The sequence below is a fragment of the Rhinoderma darwinii genome, unplaced genomic scaffold (genome assembly GCF_050947455.1).
Source record: "Rhinoderma darwinii isolate aRhiDar2 unplaced genomic scaffold, aRhiDar2.hap1 Scaffold_445, whole genome shotgun sequence".
NCBI lineage: Eukaryota > Metazoa > Chordata > Amphibia > Anura > Rhinodermatidae > Rhinoderma > Rhinoderma darwinii.
The window spans coordinates 172,971-195,263 of record NW_027463901.1 but is presented as its reverse complement, the minus strand read 5'-3'; the positions used below and the strand labels follow the sequence as shown (position 1 = coordinate 195,263).

General features: G+C 46.1%; 8 non-coding genes and 2 pseudogenes across 8 annotated transcripts; all 10 read right to left on the bottom strand.

The window, feature by feature from the left end:
* Positions 1-1,123: 1,123 nt before the first annotated feature.
* LOC142715722 (U2 spliceosomal RNA) lies at positions 1,124-1,314 on the bottom strand. The gene has a single exon (XR_012871062.1). It is a non-coding gene; the product is annotated as a U2 spliceosomal RNA (small nuclear RNA).
* Positions 1,315-2,594: 1,280 nt separating this feature from the next.
* On the bottom strand, positions 2,595-2,785 carry LOC142715720 (U2 spliceosomal RNA). The gene has a single exon (XR_012871061.1). It is a non-coding gene; the product is annotated as a U2 spliceosomal RNA (small nuclear RNA).
* Positions 2,786-4,081: 1,296 nt separating this feature from the next.
* On the bottom strand, positions 4,082-4,272 carry LOC142715719 (U2 spliceosomal RNA). The gene has a single exon (XR_012871060.1). It is a non-coding gene; the product is annotated as a U2 spliceosomal RNA (small nuclear RNA).
* A 1,300-nt stretch (positions 4,273-5,572) lies between these two features.
* On the bottom strand, positions 5,573-5,763 carry LOC142715718 (U2 spliceosomal RNA). The gene has a single exon (XR_012871059.1). It is a non-coding gene; the product is annotated as a U2 spliceosomal RNA (small nuclear RNA).
* A 1,284-nt stretch (positions 5,764-7,047) lies between these two features.
* Positions 7,048-7,226, bottom strand: LOC142715786 (U2 spliceosomal RNA; annotated as a pseudogene).
* Positions 7,227-8,350: 1,124 nt separating this feature from the next.
* LOC142715788 (U2 spliceosomal RNA) lies at positions 8,351-8,592 on the bottom strand (annotated as a pseudogene).
* A 1,288-nt stretch (positions 8,593-9,880) lies between these two features.
* LOC142715767 (U2 spliceosomal RNA) lies at positions 9,881-10,071 on the bottom strand. Its single transcript, XR_012871104.1, has one exon. It is a non-coding gene; the product is annotated as a U2 spliceosomal RNA (small nuclear RNA).
* Positions 10,072-11,363: 1,292 nt separating this feature from the next.
* LOC142715717 (U2 spliceosomal RNA) lies at positions 11,364-11,554 on the bottom strand. Its single transcript, XR_012871058.1, has one exon. It is a non-coding gene; the product is annotated as a U2 spliceosomal RNA (small nuclear RNA).
* Positions 11,555-12,834: 1,280 nt separating this feature from the next.
* Positions 12,835-13,025, bottom strand: LOC142715716 (U2 spliceosomal RNA). Its single transcript, XR_012871057.1, has one exon. It is a non-coding gene; the product is annotated as a U2 spliceosomal RNA (small nuclear RNA).
* A 1,288-nt stretch (positions 13,026-14,313) lies between these two features.
* On the bottom strand, positions 14,314-14,504 carry LOC142715714 (U2 spliceosomal RNA). Its single transcript, XR_012871055.1, has one exon. It is a non-coding gene; the product is annotated as a U2 spliceosomal RNA (small nuclear RNA).
* Between the last annotated feature and the right edge of the window lie 7,789 nt (positions 14,505-22,293).

Below are 22,293 nucleotides of genomic sequence, written 5' to 3'. Positions count from 1 at the left end.
GACAGGATTTGCTTCTTTTGCTTGCACCACAATGCAGTGCTGAAAGAGGAGGAATCTACATAAAAACGCCTTCCTGGCAACGCCCAAATGCCCTGCTGCCATGCAGATAAACACTGGCAGCGGCAGCAAGTGCATGCCCACAGCCACCCCTTGTTCCTTCACACCTTGTATCAGCTGTAATCCAGTCCAGTCCAGTGCTGCCTGCTGAGCAGCACTGACCAACACTGCCTGGGCCCAGGCTTTTATCTCTGAGGCCCCATTATGATGTCAGAAAGCTGGCTCTGGAATCCTGAGGGCTCCACTATGACACGTGCAAAGTTCCGTCTGAACTTTATATAAGACGGTGAGGCTCAGTCAGTCACTCAGTGTTGCCTGAGAGGGCAACACTGCAACAGCCGGCCGCCAGGCTGTCTTTTTTTTGCACAGCTAGTTGCCTCCAGGAGGCCACAAGAGGGAGACAAGGGACTGCAAAATGGAAAATAGGCATCCACCAACTTTACAGACAACTTCTCCTTGCTCCTACAACCTCCATCCTTGCACAGTTTGTTATTCTTCTAGGTAACATAGTAACAAATCCAAATTGCTGCTCTCTTTGTAGGCAAGCAAGGCTTTGTTGCAACTGCAATTCTTACTTCTTCTTGAAATGCAGGGACGACAGTACATTCCATCACATCCATCTAGTGTACACAGGTAGGTCCATTGTGGCGGGCAGGCGAGCGGGCGGGCTGCTTTATTGGCTGTTTGCTGTTCCCCTACTCCACTCCACTATTTGACTGTTGTGCTGCATCAATCAATCAATCAATCAATCAATCAATCAATCAATCAGTGGCTGGCTCAGGTGCAGCTCTTTAACTTACCTAAAAGGGAGGGCGGAGAGAAGACAAGGAAGGTGAATGAGGTGTTCCAATGTGAAATGCCGGAAACACAGAAACACAGACGACACACAACAAGAGGTGGCAATCTATTCATTAATTGCATTTAATCAATGAGCTCATTATCACTCATGCATTGTCCAACAGGTGTTGAAATAATGGGATTAAAAGGGGAGATCCCTTCAGAAAGACAGAAACAATAGCAAAGACAAAAAACACTTTTGGAATCTGCTTTTAGTCAACACATAAGGAAAGGGTGCACCGGTCCTGGAAATACTGCAATACCAGGTCAATGCGTGGAGTGGACAGAGCAAGCTCTATTTCCATCTCCCTGTTCTAAAAATCCATTTAATATATGGTCCCCAGATAGGGGACGTATCAGATATTAAACTGATAAGAACAGATACTACACTTGATCTTAGCCAAAAGGCCGAGAAGCGATAACCCGAACGGGCCGCGCGTTGCCCGAGCCTGCCCGATACTGCTGTTCAGCCCTTGCAGCGATTCAGCCTACTTCTAGGCAATTCCATGGGGCCCTGCAGGCTCACACACTCACAGCTACACGGGAGGTGAATAAAGGCCGGAGAGGAAGCCAGACAGGATTTGCTTCTTTTGCTTGCACCACAATGCAGTGCTGAAAGAGGAGGAATCTACATAAAAACGCCTTCCTGGCAACGCCCAAATGCCCTGCTGCCATGCAGATAAACACTGGCAGCGGCAGCAAGTGCATGCCCACAGCCACCCCTTGTTCCTTCACACCTTGTATCAGCTGTAATCCAGTCCAGTCCAGTGCTGCCTGCTGAGCAGCACTGACCAACACTGCCTGGGCCCAGGCTTTTATCTCTGAGGCCCCATTATGATGTCAGAAAGCTGGCTCTGGAATCCTGAGGGCTCCACTATGACACGTGCAAAGTTCCGTCTGAACTTTATATAAGACGGTGAGGCTCAGTCAGTCACTCAGTGTTGCCTGAGAGGGCAACACTGCAACAGCCGGCCGCCAGGCTGTCTTTTTTTTGCACAGCTAGTTGCCTCCAGGAGGCCACAAGAGGGAGACAAGGGACTGCAAAATGGAAAATAGGCATCCACCAACTTTACAGACAACTTCTCCTTGCTCCTACAACCTCCATCCTTGCACAGTTTGTTATTCTTCTAGGTAACATAGTAACAAATCCAAATTGCTGCTCTCTTTGTAGGCAAGCAAGGCTTTGTTGCAACTGCAATTCTTACTTCTTCTTGAAATGTAGGGACGACAGTACATTCCATCACATCCATCTAGTGTACACAGGTAGGTCCATTGTGGCGGGCAGGCGAGCGGGCGGGCTGCTTTATTGGCTGTTTGCTGTTCCCCTACTCCACTCCACTATTTGACTGTTGTGCTGCATCAATCAATCAATCAATCAATCAATCAATCAATCAATCAATCAGTGGCTGGCTCAGGTGCAGCTCTTTAACTTACCTAAAAGGGAGGGCGGAGAGAAGACAAGGAAGGTGAATGAGGTGTTCCAATGTGAAATGCCGGAAACACAGAAACACAGACGACACACAACAAGAGGTGGCAATCTATTCATTAATTGCATTTAATCAATGAGCTCATTATCACTCATGCATTGTCCAACAGGTGTTGAAATAATGGGATTAAAAGGGGAGATCCCTTCAGAAAGACAGAAACAATAGCAAAGACAAAAAACACTTTTGGAATCTGCTTTTAGTCAACACATAAGGAAAGGGTGCACCGGTCCTGGAAATACTGCAATACCAGGTCAATGCGTGGAGTGGACAGAGCAAGCTCTATTTCCATCTCCCTGTTCTAAAAATCCATTTAATATATGGTCCCCAGATAGGGGACGTATCAGATATTAAACTGATAAGAACAGATACTACACTTGATCTTAGCCAAAAGGCCGAGAAGCGATAACCCGAACGGGCCGCGCGTTGCCCGAGCCTGCCCGATACTGCTGTTCAGCCCTTGCAGCGATTCAGCCTACTTCTAGGCAATTCCATGGGGCCCTGCAGGCTCACACACTCACAGCTACACGGGAGGTGAATAAAGGCCGGAGAGGAAGCCAGACAGGATTTGCTTCTTTTGCTTGCACCACAATGCAGTGCTGAAAGAGGAGGAATCTACATAAAAACGCCTTCCTGGCAACGCCCAAATGCCCTGCTGCCATGCAGATAAACACTGGCAGCGGCAGCAAGTGCATGCCCACAGCCACCCCTTGTTCCTTCACACCTTGTATCAGCTGTAATCCAGTCCAGTCCAGTGCTGCCTGCTGAGCAGCACTGACCAACACTGCCTGGGCCCAGGCTTTTATCTCTGAGGCCCCATTATGATGTCAGAAAGCTGGCTCTGGAATCCTGAGGGCTCCACTATGACACGTGCAAAGTTCCGTCTGAACTTTATATAAGACGGTGAGGCTCAGTCAGTCACTCAGTGTTGCCTGAGAGGGCAACACTGCAACAGCCGGCCGCCAGGCTGTCTTTTTTTTGCACAGCTAGTTGCCTCCAGGAGGCCACAAGAGGGAGACAAGGGACTGCAAAATGGAAAATAGGCATCCACCAACTTTACAGACAACTTCTCCTTGCTCCTACAACCTCCATCCTTGCACAGTTTGTTATTCTTCTAGGTAACATAGTAACAAATCCAAATTGCTGCTCTCTTTGTAGGCAAGCAAGGCTTTGTTGCAACTGCAATTCTTACTTCTTCTTGAAATGTAGGGACGACAGTACATTCCATCACATCCATCTAGTGTACACAGGTAGGTCCATTGTGGCGGGCAGGCGAGCGGGCGGGCTGCTTTATTGGCTGTTTGCTGTTCCCCTACTCCACTCCACTATTTGACTGTTGTGCTGCATCAATCAATCAATCAATCAATCAATCAATCAATCAATCAATCAATCAATCAATCAATCAGTGGCTGGCTCAGGTGCAGCTCTTTAACTTACCTAAAAGGGAGGGCGGAGAGAAGACAAGGAAGGTGAATGAGGTGTTCCAATGTGAAATGCCGGAAACACAGAAACACAGACGACACACAACAAGAGGTGGCAATCTATTCATTAATTGCATTTAATCAATGAGCTCATTATCACTCATGCATTGTCCAACAGGTGTTGAAATAATGGGATTAAAAGGGGAGATCCCTTCAGAAAGACAGAAACAATAGCAAAGACAAAAAACACTTTTGGAATCTGCTTTTAGTCAACACATAAGGAAAGGGTGCACCGGTCCTGGAAATACTGCAATACCAGGTCAATGCGTGGAGTGGACAGAGCAAGCTCTATTTCCATCTCCCTGTTCTAAAAATCCATTTAATATATGGTCCCCAGATAGGGGACGTATCAGATATTAAACTGATAAGAACAGATACTACACTTGATCTTAGCCAAAAGGCCGAGAAGCGATAACCCGAACGGGCCGCGCGTTGCCCGAGCCTGCCCGATACTGCTGTTCAGCCCTTGCAGCGATTCAGCCTACTTCTAGGCAATTCCATGGGGCCCTGCAGGCTCACACACTCACAGCTACACGGGAGGTGAATAAAGGCCGGAGAGGAAGCCAGACAGGATTTGCTTCTTTTGCTTGCACCACAATGCAGTGCTGAAAGAGGAGGAATCTACATAAAAACGCCTTCCTGGCAACGCCCAAATGCCCTGCTGCCATGCAGATAAACACTGGCAGCGGCAGCAAGTGCATGCCCACAGCCACCCCTTGTTCCTTCACACCTTGTATCAGCTGTAATCCAGTCCAGTCCAGTGCTGCCTGCTGAGCAGCACTGACCAACACTGCCTGGGCCCAGGCTTTTATCTCTGAGGCCCCATTATGATGTCAGAAAGCTGGCTCTGGAATCCTGAGGGCTCCACTATGACACGTGCAAAGTTCCGTCTGAACTTTATATAAGACGGTGAGGCTCAGTCAGTCACTCAGTGTTGCCTGAGAGGGCAACACTGCAACAGCCGGCCGCCAGGCTGTCTTTTTTTTGCACAGCTAGTTGCCTCCAGGAGGCCACAAGAGGGAGACAAGGGACTGCAAAATGGAAAATAGGCATCCACCAACTTTACAGACAACTTCTCCTTGCTCCTACAACCTCCATCCTTGCACAGTTTGTTATTCTTCTAGGTAACATAGTAACAAATCCAAATTGCTGCTCTCTTTGTAGGCAAGCAAGGCTTTGTTGCAACTGCAATTCTTACTTCTTCTTGAAATGCAGGGACGACAGTACATTCCATCACATCCATCTAGTGTACACAGGTAGGTCCATTGTGGCGGGCAGGCGAGCGGGCGGGCTGCTTTATTGGCTGTTTGCTGTTCCCCTACTCCACTCCACTATTTGACTGTTGTGCTGCATCAATCAATCAATCAATCAATCAATCAATCAATCAATCAATCAATCAATCAATCAATCAATCAGTGGCTGGCTCAGGTGCAGCTCTTTAACTTACCTAGAAGGGAGGGCGGAGAGAAGACAAGGAAGGTGAATGAGGTGTTCCAATGTGAAATGCCGGAAACACAGAAACACAGACGACACACAACAAGAGGTGGCAATCTATTCATTAATTGCATTTAATCAATGAGCTCATTATCACTCATGCATTGTCCAACAGGTGTTGAAATAATGGGATTAAAAGGGGAGATCCCTTCAGAAAGACAGAAACAATAGCAAAGACAAAAAACACTTTTGGAATCTGCTTTTAGTCAACACATAAGGAAAGGGTGCACCGGTCCTGGAAATACTGCAATACCAGGTCAATGCGTGGAGTGGACAGAGCAAGCTCTATTTCCATCTCCCTGTTCTAAAAATCCATTTAATATATGGTCCCCAGATAGGGGACGTATCAGATATTAAACTGATAAGAACAGATACTACACTTGATCTTAGCCAAAAGGCCGAGAAGCGATAACCCGAACGGGCCGCGCGTTGCCCGAGCCTGCCCGATACTGCTGTTCAGCCCTTGCAGCGATTCAGCCTACTTCTAGGCAATTCCATGGGGCCCTGCAGGCTCACACACTCACAGCTACACGGGAGGTGAATAAAGGCCGGAGAGGAAGCCAGACAGGATTTGCTTCTATTGCTTGCACCACAATGCAGTGCTGAAAGAGGAGGAATCTACATAAAAACACCTTCCTGGCAACGCCCAAATGCCCTGCTGCCATGCAGATAAACACTGGCAGCGGCAGCAAGTGCATGCCCACAGCCACCCCTTGTTCCTTCACACCTTGTATCAGCTGTAATCCAGTCCAGTCCAGTGCTGCCTGCTGAGCAGCACTGACCAACACTGCCTGGGCCCAGGCTTTTATCTCTGAGGCCCCATTATGATGTCAGAAAGCTGGCTCTGGAATCCTGAGGGCTCCACTATGACACGTGCAAAGTTCCGTCTGAACTTTATATAAGACGGTGAGGCTCAGTCAGTCACTCAGTGTTGCCTGAGAGGGCAACACTGCAACAGCCGGCCGCCAGGCTGTCTTTTTTTTGCACAGCTAGTTGCCTCCAGGAGGCCACAAGAGGGAGACAAGGGACTGCAAAATGGAAAATAGGCATCCACCAACTTTACAGACAACTTCTCCTTGCTCCTACAACCTCCATCCTTGCACAGTTTGTTATTCTTCTAGGTAACATAGTAACAAATCCAAATTGCTGCTCTCTTTGTAGGCAAGCAAGGCTTTGTTGCAACTGCAATTCTTACTTCTTCTTGAAATGTAGGGACGACAGTACATTCCATCACATCCATCTAGTGTACACAGGTAGGTCCATTGTGGCGGGCAGGCGAGCGGGCGGGCTGCTTTATTGGCTGTTTGCTGTTCCCCTACTCCACTCCACTATTTGACTGTTGTGCTGCATCAATCAATCAATCAATCAATCAATCAATCAATCAATCAATCAATCAGTGGCTGGCTCAGGTGCAGCTCTTTAACTTACCTAAAAGGGAGGGCGGAGAGAAGACAAGGAAGGTGAATGAGGTGTTCCAATGTGAAATGCCGGAAACACAGAAACACAGACGACACACAACAAGAGGTGGCAATCTATTCATTAATTGCATTTAATCAATGAGCTCATTATCACTCATGCATTGTCCAACAGGTGTTGAAATAATGGGATTAAAAGGGGAGATCCCTTCAGAAAGACAGAAACAATAGCAAAGACAAAAAACACTTTTGGAATCTGCTTTTAGTCAACACATAAGGAAAGGGTGCACCGGTCCTGGAAATACTGCAATACCAGGTCAATGCGTGGAGTGGACAGAGCAAGCTCTATTTCCATCTCCCTGTTCTAAAAATCCATTTAATATATGGTCCCCAGATAGGGGACGTATCAGATATTAACCCCTTAACGCCGAAGGACGGATATATCCGTCCTCAGCAGCTGCTAGTTCGCGCAGGAGGACGGATATATCCGTCCTGTGATCGCGCGGGTACTGAGACTGTACCCACGCGATCAGCGGCAGGAGCACGGCTGTTATACACAGCCTGGCTCCTGCTGCAACTGCCGGAATCGAAGCACGCGCCGATTCCGGCAGTTTAACCCATTAAATGCCGCTGTCAACAGTGACAGCGGCATTTAATGTGTTTGACAGAGGGGGGAACTCCCTCTGTCTCCCGATCGGCGCCCCCGCAAACAAATCGCGGGTCGCCGTCGGGTTTCCATGACAGCCGGGGGTCTAACAAAGACCCCCAGGTCTGTCTTCAGCATCTGCCTGTTAGGCGATGCCAGAGGCATGACCTAACAGGTTGCCTGTCAGTTTTACACTGACAGGCAATAATGCTTTGGTATACTAAGTATACCAAAGCATTATATATGCGATCGGCACATCGCATAGTGAAGTCCCCTGGTGGGACTAAAAAAAAAAAAGTAAAACCGTTAAATAAAGTTTGTGAAAAAAAAAATAAAAAAAATTACAGTCAAAGTCAAATAAAACTACTTTTTTGCCCCAAAAAGTGGTTTTATTTAATAAAACGGTCAAAACAAATCACACATACACATATATGGTATCCCCGCGATCGTAACAACTTGACCAATAAAATGAACACATTAATTAAACCGCCGGATGAACGGCGTCCAAAGAAAACGCAAAAAACAACGGCAAAATTCTCTCTTTTCTCCCATTCCCCCCATAAAAAATAAAATAAAAGTTCATCTATAAGTCCTATGTACCCCAAAATAGTACTAATGAAAACTACACATTGTCCCGCAAAAATCAATCCCACGTACGGCCACATCGACGGAAAAATAAAAAAATTACGCCTCTTGGAACGCGGCGATGCAAAAACAAGTAATTTTTTTCTAAAAGGGTTTTTATTGTGCAAACGTAGAAAAAACATATAAAACCTTTACACATTTGGTATCCCTGTAATCGTGCCGACCCATAGAATAAAGTTAACATGTTATTCACGCTGCATAGTAAACGGCGTAAATTTATAACGTGAAAATTAATGCTGGAATAGCTGCTTATTTTCAATTCTCTCCTAAAATAAAGTTAATAAAAGTTAATCAATATATTATAAGCATCTAAAAATGGTGCAATTACAAAATACAACTCGTCCCGCAAAAAACAAGCCCTTATACGGCTATGTCGACGGAATAAAAAAAGAGTTACGACTCTTGGAATGCGACCGTGAAAAAACAAAAAATAATCCTTGGTCATTAACGTGCAAAATGGCCCGGTCATTAAGGGGTTAAACTGATAAGAACAGATACTACACTTGATCTTAGCCAAAAGGCCGAGAAGCGATAACCCGAACGGGCCGTGCGTTGCCCGAGCCTGCCCGATACTGCTGTTCAGCCCTTGCAGCGATTCAGCCTACTTCTAGGCAATTCCATGGGGCCCTGCAGGCTCACACACTCACAGCTACACGGGAGGTGAATAAAGGCCGGAGAGGAAGCCAGACAGGATTTGCTTCTTTTGCTTGCACCACAATGCAGTGCTGAAAGAGGAGGAATCTACATAAAAACGCCTTCCTGGCAACGCCCAAATGCCCTGCTGCCATGCAGATAAACACTGGCAGCGGCAGCAAGTGCATGCCCACAGCCACCCCTTGTTCCTTCACACCTTGTATCAGCTGTAATCCAGTCCAGTCCAGTGCTGCCTGCTGAGCAGCACTGACCAACACTGCCTGGGCCCAGGCTTTTATCTCTGAGGCCCCATTATGATGTCAGAAAGCTGGCTCTGGAATCCTGAGGGCTCCACTATGACACGTGCAAAGTTCCGTCTGAACTTTATATAAGACGGTGAGGCTCAGTCAGTCACTCAGTGTTGCCTGAGAGGGCAACACTGCAACAGCCGGCCGCCAGGCTGTCTTTTTTTTGCACAGCTAGTTGCCTCCAGGAGGCCACAAGAGGGAGACAAGGGACTGCAAAATGGAAAATAGGCATCCACCAACTTTACAGACAACTTCTCCTTGCTCCTACAACCTCCATCCTTGCACAGTTTGTTATTCTTCTAGGTAACATAGTAACAAATCCAAATTGCTGCTCTCTTTGTAGGCAAGCAAGGCTTTGTTGCAACTGCAATTCTTACTTCTTCTTGAAATGTAGGGACGACAGTACATTCCATCACATCCATCTAGTGTACACAGGTAGGTCCATTGTGGCGGGCAGGCGAGCGGGCGGGCTGCTTTATTGGCTGTTTGCTGTTCCCCTACTCCACTCCACTATTTGACTGTTGTGCTGCATCAATCAATCAATCAATCAATCAATCAATCAATCAATCAATCAATCAATCAGTGGCTGGCTCAGGTGCAGCTCTTTAACTTACCTAAAAGGGAGGGCGGAGAGAAGACAAGGAAGGTGAATGAGGTGTTCCAATGTGAAATGCCGGAAACACAGAAACACAGACGACACACAACAAGAGGTGGCAATCTATTCATTAATTGCATTTAATCAATGAGCTCATTATCACTCATGCATTGTCCAACAGGTGTTGAAATAATGGGATTAAAAGGGGAGATCCCTTCAGAAAGACAGAAACAATAGCAAAGACAAAAAACACTTTTGGAATCTGCTTTTAGTCAACACATAAGGAAAGGGTGCACCGGTCCTGGAAATACTGCAATACCAGGTCAATGCGTGGAGTGGACAGAGCAAGCTCTATTTCCATCTCCCTGTTCTAAAAATCCATTTAATATATGGTCCCCAGATAGGGGACGTATCAGATATTAAACTGATAAGAACAGATACTACACTTGATCTTAGCCAAAAGGCCGAGAAGTGATAACCCGAACGGGCCGCGCGTTGCCCGAGCCTGCCCGATACTGCTGTTCAGCCCTTGCAGCGATTCAGCCTACTTCTAGGCAATTCCATGGGGCCCTGCAGGCTCACACACTCACAGCTACACGGGAGGTGAATAAAGGCCGGAGAGGAAGCCAGACAGGATTTGCTTCTTTTGCTTGCACCACAATGCAGTGCTGAAAGAGGAGGAATCTACATAAAAACGCCTTCCTGGCAACGCCCAAATGCCCTGCTGCCATGCAGATAAACACTGGCAGCGGCAGCAAGTGCATGCCCACAGCCACCCCTTGTTCCTTCACACCTTGTATCAGCTGTAATCCAGTCCAGTCCAGTGCTGCCTGCTGAGCAGCACTGACCAACACTGCCTGGGCCCAGGCTTTTATCTCTGAGGCCCCATTATGATGTCAGAAAGCTGGCTCTGGAATCCTGAGGGCTCCACTATGACACGTGCAAAGTTCCGTCTGAACTTTATATAAGACGGTGAGGCTCAGTCAGTCACTCAGTGTTGCCTGAGAGGGCAACACTGCAACAGCCGGCCGCCAGGCTGTCTTTTTTTTGCACAGCTAGTTGCCTCCAGGAGGCCACAAGAGGGAGACAAGGGACTGCAAAATGGAAAATAGGCATCCACCAACTTTACAGACAACTTCTCCTTGCTCCTACAACCTCCATCCTTGCACAGTTTGTTATTCTTCTAGGTAACATAGTAACAAATCCAAATTGCTGCTCTCTTTGTAGGCAAGCAAGGCTTTGTTGCAACTGCAATTCTTACTTCTTCTTGAAATGTAGGGACGACAGTACATTCCATCACATCCATCTAGTGTACACAGGTAGGTCCATTGTGGCGGGCAGGCGAGCGGGCGGGCTGCTTTATTGGCTGTTTGCTGTTCCCCTACTCCACTCCACTATTTGACTGTTGTGCTGCATCAATCAATCAATCAATCAATCAATCAATCAATCAATCAATCAATCAATCAATCAGTGGCTGGCTCAGGTGCAGCTCTTTAACTTACCTAAAAGGGAGGGCGGAGAGAAGACAAGGAAGGTGAATGAGGTGTTCCAATGTGAAATGCCGGAAACACAGAAACACAGACGACACACAACAAGAGGTGGCAATCTATTCATTAATTGCATTTAATCAATGAGCTCATTATCACTCATGCATTGTCCAACAGGTGTTGAAATAATGGGATTAAAAGGGGAGATCCCTTCAGAAAGACAGAAACAATAGCAAAGACAAAAAACACTTTTGGAATCTGCTTTTAGTCAACACATAAGGAAAGGGTGCACCGGTCCTGGAAATACTGCAATACCAGGTCAATGCGTGGAGTGGACAGAGCAAGCTCTATTTCCATCTCCCTGTTCTAAAAATCCATTTAATATATGGTCCCCAGATAGGGGACGTATCAGATATTAAACTGATAAGAACAGATACTACACTTGATCTTAGCCAAAAGGCCGAGAAGCGATAACCCGAACGGGCCGCGCGTTGCCCGAGCCTGCCCGATACTGCTGTTCAGCCCTTGCAGCGATTCAGCCTACTTCTAGGCAATTCCATGGGGCCCTGCAGGCTCACACACTCACAGCTACACGGGAGGTGAATAAAGGCCGGAGAGGAAGCCAGACAGGATTTGCTTCTTTTGCTTGCACCACAATGCAGTGCTGAAAGAGGAGGAATCTACATAAAAACGCCTTCCTGGCAACGCCCAAATGCCCTGCTGCCATGCAGATAAACACTGGCAGCGGCAGCAAGTGCATGCCCACAGCCACCCCTTGTTCCTTCACACCTTGTATCAGCTGTAATCCAGTCCAGTCCAGTGCTGCCTGCTGAGCAGCACTGACCAACACTGCCTGGGCCCAGGCTTTTATCTCTGAGGCCCCATTATGATGTCAGAAAGCTGGCTCTGGAATCCTGAGGGCTCCACTATGACACGTGCAAAGTTCCGTCTGAACTTTATATAAGACGGTGAGGCTCAGTCAGTCACTCAGTGTTGCCTGAGAGGGCAACACTGCAACAGCCGGCCGCCAGGCTGTCTTTTTTTTGCACAGCTAGTTGCCTCCAGGAGGCCACAAGAGGGAGACAAGGGACTGCAAAATGGACAATAGGCATCCACCAACTTTACAGACAACTTCTCCTTGCTCCTACAACCTCCATCCTTGCACAGTTTGTTATTCTTCTAGGTAACATAGTAACAAATCCAAATTGCTGCTCTCTTTGTAGGCAAGCAAGGCTTTGTTGCAACTGCAATTCTTACTTCTTCTTGAAATGTAGGGACGACAGTACATTCCATCACATCCATCTAGTGTACACAGGTAGGTCCATTGTGGCGGGCAGGCGAGCGGGCGGGCTGCTTTATTGGCTGTTTGCTGTTCCCCTACTCCACTCCACTATTTGACTGTTGTGCTGCATCAATCAATCAATCAATCAATCAATCAATCAATCAATCAATCAGTGGCTGGCTCAGGTGCAGCTCTTTAACTTACCTAAAAGGGAGGGCGGAGAGAAGACAAGGAAGGTGAATGAGGTGTTCCAATGTGAAATGCCGGAAACACAGAAACACAGACGACACACAACAAGAGGTGGCAATCTATTCATTAATTGCATTTAATCAATGAGCTCATTATCACTCATGCATTGTCCAACAGGTGTTGAAATAATGGGATTAAAAGGGGAGATCCCTTCAGAAAGACAGAAACAATAGCAAAGACAAAAAACACTTTTGGAATCTGCTTTTAGTCAACACATAAGGAAAGGGTGCACCGGTCCTGGAAATACTGCAATACCAGGTCAATGCGTGGAGTGGACAGAGCAAGCTCTATTTCCATCTCCCTGTTCTAAAAATCCATTTAATATATGGTCCCCAGATAGGGGACGTATCAGATATTAAACTGATAAGAACAGATACTACACTTGATCTTAGCCAAAAGGCCGAGAAGCGATAACCCGAACGGGCCGCGCGTTGCCCGAGCCTGCCCGATACTGCTGTTCAGCCCTTGCAGCGATTCAGCCTACTTCTAGGCAATTCCATGGGGCCCTGCAGGCTCACACACTCACAGCTACACGGGAGGTGAATAAAGGCCGGAGAGGAAGCCAGACAGGATTTGCTTCTTTTGCTTGCACCACAATGCAGTGCTGAAAGAGGAGGAATCTACATAAAAACGCCTTCCTGGCAACGCCCAAATGCCCTGCTGCCATGCAGATAAACACTGGCAGCGGCAGCAAGTGCATGCCCACAGCCACCCCTTGTTCCTTCACACCTTGTATCAGCTGTAATCCAGTCCAGTCCAGTGCTGCCTGCTGAGCAGCACTGACCAACACTGCCTGGGCCCAGGCTTTTATCTCTGAGGCCCCATTATGATGTCAGAAAGCTGGCTCTGGAATCCTGAGGGCTCCACTATGACACGTGCAAAGTTCCGTCTGAACTTTATATAAGACGGTGAGGCTCAGTCAGTCACTCAGTGTTGCCTGAGAGGGCAACACTGCAACAGCCGGCCGCCAGGCTGTCTTTTTTTTGCACAGCTAGTTGCCTCCAGGAGGCCACAAGAGGGAGACAAGGGACTGCAAAATGGAAAATAGGCATCCACCAACTTTACAGACAACTTCTCCTTGCTCCTACAACCTCCATCCTTGCACAGTTTGTTATTCTTCTAGGTAACATAGTAACAAATCCAAATTGCTGCTCTCTTTGTAGGCAAGCAAGGCTTTGTTGCAACTGCAATTCTTACTTCTTCTTGAAATGTAGGGACGACAGTACATTCCATCACATCCATCTAGTGTACACAGGTAGGTCCATTGTGGCGGGCAGGCGAGCGGGCGGGCTGCTTTATTGGCTGTTTGCTGTTCCCCTACTCCACTCCACTATTTGACTGTTGTGCTGCATCAATCAATCAATCAATCAATCAATCAATCAATCAATCAATCAATCAATCAGTGGCTGGCTCAGGTGCAGCTCTTTAACTTACCTAAAAGGGAGGGCGGAGAGAAGACAAGGAAGGTGAATGAGGTGTTCCAATGTGAAATGCCGGAAACACAGAAACACAGACGACACACAACAAGAGGTGGCAATCTATTCATTAATTGCATTTAATCAATGAGCTCATTATCACTCATGCATTGTCCAACAGGTGTTGAAATAATGGGATTAAAAGGGGAGATCCCTTCAGAAAGACAGAAACAATAGCAAAGACAAAAAACACTTTTGGAATCTGCTTTTAGTCAACACATAAGGAAAGGGTGCACCGGTCCTGGAAATACTGCAATACCAGGTCAATGCGTGGAGTGGACAGAGCAAGCTCTATTTCCATCTCCCTGTTCTAAAAATCCATTTAATATATGGTCCCCAGATAGGGGACGTATCAGATATTAAACTGATAAGAACAGATACTACACTTGATCTTAGCCAAAAGGCCGAGAAGCGATAACCCGAACGGGCCGCGCGTTGCCCGAGCCTGCCCGATACTGCTGTTCAGCCCTTGCAGCGATTCAGCCTACTTCTAGGCAATTCCATGGGGCCCTGCAGGCTCACACACTCACAGCTACACGGGAGGTGAATAAAGGCCGGAGAGGAAGCCAGACAGGATTTGCTTCTTTTGCTTGCACCACAATGCAGTGCTGAAAGAGGAGGAATCTACATAAAAACGCCTTCCTGGCAACGCCCAAATGCCCTGCTGCCATGCAGATAAACACTGGCAGCGGCAGCAAGTGCATGCCCACAGCCACCCCTTGTTCCTTCACACCTTGTATCAGCTGTAATCCAGTCCAGTCCAGTGCTGCCTGCTGAGCAGCACTGACCAACACTGCCTGGGCCCAGGCTTTTATCTCTGAGGCCCCATTATGATGTCAGAAAGCTGGCTCTGGAATCCTGAGGGCTCCACTATGACACGTGCAAAGTTCCGTCTGAACTTTATATAAGACGGTGAGGCTCAGTCAGTCACTCAGTGTTGCCTGAGAGGGCAACACTGCAACAGCCGGCCGCCAGGCTGTCTTTTTTTTGCACAGCTTTTTGGAAAGAGACAGCAACAAATAGTTTTTTGCAATGGAATAGCTGTCATCCTTATTCCCTCAAACGTGGCATTCCGAAGGGCCAATTTATGAGAGTACGTAGGAACTGTAGCTCTATGGGTGATTTTGAGTGCCAGGCCCAGGAACTCAAAACAAGATTGAAGGATAGAGGTTTCCCCAAGAGTGTTATTAGAAAGGCCTATGAGGGAGCTAGGGATGCAGATAGGCAATGTCTTCTGGTCCCTAAAAAACGGAAAGAGGAACAAGTTACCAGACTCATAGGCACCTATGACTCAAAACAGAATGACATTATGCAGATACTGAATAGGTATTGGCGTATTCTCAGTTCTGATATAGATCTAGCAGATCAGATCACACAGAGGCCTTCTGTCACGTATCGGAGAGGGAAAAATATAAGGGACAGAGTCATGCACAGCTGTTTTGACCCCATTTCACCTAGGGGTACATGGCTGGATAGACAAACACCAGGCACTTTTAGATGCGGTGGTTGTAAAGCCTGTGATTTCATTCTTAAAGGAAATAGCTTTACCAGTGTTGTCACCCAAAAACAATACAATATTCGGGACTATGTCAATTGCAAGACAGCTGGAGTAGTCTACCTTATTACATGCCCATGCCCCCTAAATTATGTGGGTAAAACAGCACGACAATTTCGTCGTCGTATTAGGGAGCATGTTGGAGACATCATTCATGGTAGGGACACTCCAATATCTAAGCACGTGCATGCAAAACACCAAGGCCAGGCAGCAGTGTTAAAATTTCAAGCAATTGAACTTGTCAGACCCCCCAAGAGAGGAGGGGACTGGGATAACCTGATTCTACGGAAGGAAGCGCAGTGGATCCATAGACTGGAATGCATACAACCACTAGGTCTAAATGAGCAGACCAACTATACATGTTTCATTTAAATGTGTGTTACCATCCCCCTATAGGTGTTTTACCTTGGGGTGGGTGAGTATTTATGTGCAATTGTGCATTACTTATTTGAGATGGCTATACCTGTTAGCCAACATACAAAGAGATCGTTTTGTCAGTTTTTCTAAGGTACAGGGACCTCAGCAATTTCTTCCACCTCATATGTGTCTCTTTCTCTTGAGTTGCTTTGTGAGGTTGCCCACTTGCGGTGGTACACTGTGCCGCAAGATATACTTACAATATATTATCTTTTAGCGCTTACCTCCTCGTGTTTGGCAGTCCGGGCGACACGTACTTGGCTTCCACTGCGCCTGCGCGTTCGTTTTGATGCGGCCGATGATGACCCCTGGCTGTCAGCTGACGGCGGGGGGTCACATGGGCAGGTGTCACGAATCGAGAGGGTGTTGTGATTGGTCAATTCATGTTTTGCCGCCGTACACGATGGGTGGAGTTTAGCGTTTATAGTAACCTAGCGCCTGCTATGGAGTATGCCGTTGACATCGATACGTGCATCTTCCCGTGACGCACAGCGGAATATCCGCTGTTGAAATACTAATATCGCTGGTGATAAGGCCAGAGTTACCAAGATACGGACCCCTGAGGATGAGTATCTGAAACGCGTAGGGTCGTTCAATGTTTAAGGAATGTGTGCATTGGGGACAACATATTGTGTGAAACCCAGCGTTAGGAGATCCGTAATTGTCGGACACCTATGCTATTATTAGGGCTTGTACTAATGTTGTGCCCTGGGTATATGCTGATTCCTACAGATATCGTTTATACACAGAGATATAGGTATCATAATAACTCAGTGTTTCCTTGTTTAATACATTTTTTAAAATTTTCACGGTGGGGCTTATGTCACAGTGGTGTGTTACCCCTGTTTTTAAACTAGTTACTATTAAAGATATCTTTTTACTTAGTTGTCAATTCAGTGAACCTTATTATTAAAATTCTTTATATTGTGGGAGCACAATTAGATTCTATCTAACTATACAGTGAACCTATATTTAATCTATACAGTTAATTATTTTGTTTTATCTGGGTATGGCAGCCTTTGCACTCTCAGATTTAAACACAGAAGGGTGGATGAGTGAGGCAAAAAGTGTTTTCTCTGAATGTGAACTGGTGTATACAGTTCAGGGTGCGTCTCTTAAATCTACCTTCAAAAACCTTAATAGATTGCATAAAGATTATACGAGAAGTTGGTGGGAGATCCAGAGTCTGGAAAATTATTTAAAGAACAAGATAGTTCCCAGAGGTCTCAGGGTCCCCATTGTCCCAGCATTAAGATTAAAAACTGCTAATATAAAAGAAAGGTGGGAACAGGAGATTACAGGGAGTTCACTTAGGCTTATGCAGATTTTGGTAGAGGAGGAAAAAATTCAGTTCGACTTTATTAGTGCTGAGCTTAAAAAAGAGATTGAGGCAGCTAAATCCCTGGTAGATACCCCTGGTTTTGATAAACGGGATAAAATCCTTCAACAAACTTTAGAGAGATTTACTAATCATCTTAAGGAACGCAAACACTTCCAATTCCAGAGAGATCTACAGGAATTTAGGGAGAAAAAAGCGTATGATTTTGTCCATACACAACAACAACAATATCAACAGACCAATAGGGGGCCGAGGGAATCTGACCCTTCCACATCAGAGAGTGAAACCACAGACTCTGAAAGAGTGGGTCCACTTTTCGGTGGTAGCGGTGGGAAACAAAAGTTTAGGGGAGGAGCTAGAGGTAGAAATAGAGGTCGTGGTAGAGCCTCTTCTAATAGTGGCAATAATTTTTTGGCCAACAATCCTCCCATTTCCCGCTACATGCTGAGGGGACAAAAGGATTAACGAAGGGAAAAAATATGGATAGACTACAAATCATTAACCTATCTGAATACAATTTGAGCGCATCAGAGAACACATTATTAGAGAAAGGACTTTCTTTTGTCCCCACAGTTAAATTTGACTCTTTCTCGTGGATTAAAGATCTTAATTTATTTGCACGTAAACTCAAATGGATTAAATTTTTCAAACATCATAATAGAAAAAAATGTATGGAACTAGGGCTGGAAGAGTCTGATATGGAAGGCCTTGCAACCTTGGAGGGGTTGTTAGAAGAATCTGGAAGAGCTCCAGGTCTAGGTCCCTTTACCAACCTAAAAATGAAGAGTAGAAAGCTGCCACCTATAGGAGATTTTACCAATGTGGATTTATTTGTGGAAATGGTGGGAGATGAGATCAAAAATCTTAGTCAGGATAGTAGGGGCATGGATAACAATTTGTCCTGGTCCGAACGATTAGCTCTGACCACTCTAGAGAAAAAACAGAACATCGTGTTAAAAGCATCTGATAAGGGTGGTAACATTGTGGTCATGAGTAGGGATGATTATAAAAAAATGTGTGAGGACATATTGTTTAACCATAACTGTTACACCATTTTAAAGGATAACCCCACAGCACTATTCAAGAAGGAGTTGCTGAGCATTCTGAGTGATGCAAAGAGCAGATCCTTGATTAGTGCAGGAGAGTTTGGGTTCCTGTACCCACAATTTCCTGTTATGGCGTGTTTCTATAGCCTGCCCAAAATCCACAAAGGGTATCCTCCCTTACGTGGCAGACCCATTGTTTCAGGCATTAACAATTTAACTCAAAATGTGAGTACTTATGTTGATCAGGTGTTGCGCCCCTTTGTCTTAAGTCTTACATCATATGTACGTGACACCATGGATGTCTTGAAACAGATTGATGGTATTTCTCTGGAGAAAGATACAATCCTGGCTAGTTTGGATGTCGAGGCTTTGTATTCATCCATACCTCACAAATGTGGCTATAAAGCGATTGAGTACTATTTGGGATCAAGAGGTACACAGTTTGCTGCTCATAACCAATTTGTTTTGCAGTTATTACAGTTTGTTCTTGAAAAAAATATATTTATATTTGAAGATAAGATCTTTCATCAGCAATGTGGAACTGCAATGGGGAGTCCCGCTGCTCCCACCTATGCAAATCTATTTCTTGGCTGGTGGGAGGAGACAATTGTTTTTGGTGACAAATTTGAAAATTGGACTTCATCCGTTGGACTGTGGATTAGATATATTGATGACGTGCTTATTCTCTGGAACTCTTCAGCAGACGAGTTCCATAAGTTCGTAGCAGCCCTCAATAAAAATGATGTAGGACTTAGGTTTACATGTGAGATCAATGAGAATGAACTGTCCTTTCTAGACTTGAAAATCATAAAAACGGAAGGAGGTACAATTCGCACAAAGGTACATCGGAAAGAGACAGCAACAAATAGTTTTTTGCAATGGAATAGCTGTCATCCTTATTCCCTCAAACGTGGCATTCCGAAGGGCCAATTTATGAGAGTACGTAGGAACTGTAGCTCTATGGGTGATTTTGAGTGCCAGGCCCAGGAACTCAAAACAAGATTGAAGGATAGAGGTTTCCCCAAGAGTGTTATTAGAAAGGCCTATGAGGGAGCTAGGGATGCAGATAGGCAATGTCTTCTGGTCCCTAAAAAACGGAAAGAGGAACAAGTTACCAGACTCATAGGCACCTATGACTCAAAACAGAATGACATTATGCAGATACTGAATAGGTATTGGCGTATTCTCAGTTCTGATATAGATCTAGCAGATCAGATCACACAGAGGCCTTCTGTCACGTATCGGAGAGGGAAAAATATAAGGGACAGAGTCATGCACAGCTGTTTTGACCCCATTTCACCTAGGGGTACATGGCTGGATAGACAAACACCAGGCACTTTTAGATGCGGTGGTTGTAAAGCCTGTGATTTCATTCTTAAAGGAAATAGCTTTACCAGTGTTGTCACCCAAAAACAATACAATATTCGGGACTATGTCAATTGCAAGACAGCTGGAGTAGTCTACCTTATTACATGCCCATGCCCCCTAAATTATGTGGGTAAAACAGCACGACAATTTCGTCGTCGTATTAGGGAGCATGTTGGAGACATCATTCATGGTAGGGACACTCCAATATCTAAGCACGTGCATGCAAAACACCAAGGCCAGGCAGCAGTGTTAAAATTTCAAGCAATTGAACTTGTCAGACCCCCCAAGAGAGGAGGGGACTGGGATAACCTGATTCTACGGAAGGAAGCGCAGTGGATCCATAGACTGGAATGCATACAACCACTAGGTCTAAATGAGCAGACCAACTATACATGTTTCATTTAAATGTGTGTTACCATCCCCCTATAGGTGTTTTACCTTGGGGTGGGTGAGTATTTATGTGCAATTGTGCATTACTTATTTGAGATGGCTATACCTGTTAGCCAACATACAAAGAGATCGTTTTGTCAGTTTTTCTAAGGTACAGGGACCTCAGCAATTTCTTCCACCTCATATGTGTCTCTTTCTCTTGAGTTGCTTTGTGAGGTTGCCCACTTGCGGTGGTACACTGTGCCGCAAGATATACTTACAATATATTATCTTTTAGCGCTTACCTCCTCGTGTTTGGCAGTCCGGGCGACACGTACTTGGCTTCCACTGCGCCTGCGCGTTCGTTTTGATGCGGCCGATGATGACCCCTGGCTGTCAGCTGACGGCGGGGGGTCACATGGGCAGGTGTCACGAATCGAGAGGGTGTTGTGATTGGTCAATTCATGTTTTGCCGCCGTACACGATGGGTGGAGTTTAGCGTTTATAGTAACCTAGCGCCTGCTATGGAGTATGCCGTTGACATCGATACGTGCATCTTCCCGTGACGCACAGCGGAATATCCGCTGTTGAAATACTAATATCGCTGGTGATAAGGCCAGAGTTACCAAGATACGGACCCCTGAGGATGAGTATCTGAAACGCGTAGGGTCGTTCAATGTTTAAGGAATGTGTGCATTGGGGACAACATATTGTGTGAAACCCAGCGTTAGGAGATCCGTAATTGTCGGACACCTATGCTATTATTAGGGCTTGTACTACTGTTGTGCCCTGGGTATATGCTGATTCCTACAGATATCGTTTATACACAGAGATATAGGTATCATAATAACTCAGTGTTTCCTTGTTTAATACATTTTTTAAAATTTTCACGGTGGGGCTTATGTCACAGTGGTGTGTTACCCCTGTTTTTAAACTAGTTACTATTAAAGATATCTTTTTACTTAGTTGTCAATTCAGTGAACCTTACACTTGATCTTAGCCAAAAGGCCGAGAAGCGATAACCCGAACGGGCCGCGCGTTGCCCGAGCCTGCCCGATACTGCTGTTCAGCCCTTGCAGCGATTCAGCCTACTTCTAGGCAATTCCATGGGGCCCTGCAGGCTCACACACTCACAGCTACACGGGAGGTGAATAAAGGCCGGAGAGGAAGCCAGACAGGATTTGCTTCTTTTGCTTGCACCACAATGCAGTGCTGAAAGAGGAGGAATCTACATAAAAACGCCTTCCTGGCAACGCCCAAATGCCCTGCTGCCATGCAGATAAACACTGGCAGCGGCAGCAAGTGCATGCCCACAGCCACCCCTTGTTCCTTCACACCTTGTATCAGCTGTAATCCAGTCCAGTCCAGTGCTGCCTGCTGAGCAGCACTGACCAACACTGCCTGGGCCCAGGCTTTTATCTCTGAGGCCCCATTATGATGTCAGAAAGCTGGCTCTGGAATCCTGAGGGCTCCACTATGACACGTGCAAAGTTCCGTCTGAACTTTATATAAGACGGTGAGGCTCAGTCAGTCACTCAGTGTTGCCTGAGAGGGCAACACTGCAACAGCCGGCCGCCAGGCTGTCTTTTTTTTGCACAGCTAGTTGCCTCCAGGAGGCCACAAGAGGGAGACAAGGGACTGCAAAATGGAAAATAGGCATCCACCAACTTTACAGACAACTTCTCCTTGCTCCTACAACCTCCATCCTTGCACAGTTTGTTATTCTTCTAGGTAACATAGTAACAAATCCAAATTGCTGCTCTCTTTGTAGGCAAGCAAGGCTTTGTTGCAACTGCAATTCTTACTTCTTCTTGAAATGTAGGGACGACAGTACATTCCATCACATCCATCTAGTGTACACAGGTAGGTCCATTGTGGCGGGCAGGCGAGCGGGCGGGCTGCTTTATTGGCTGTTTGCTGTTCCCCTACTCCACTCCACTATTTGACTGTTGTGCTGCATCAATCAATCAATCAATCAATCAATCAATCAATCAATCAATCAATCAATCAATCAATCAGTGGCTGGCTCAGGTGCAGCTCTTTAACTTACCTAAAAGGGAGGGCGGAGAGAAGACAAGGAAGGTGAATGAGGTGTTCCAATGTGAAATGCC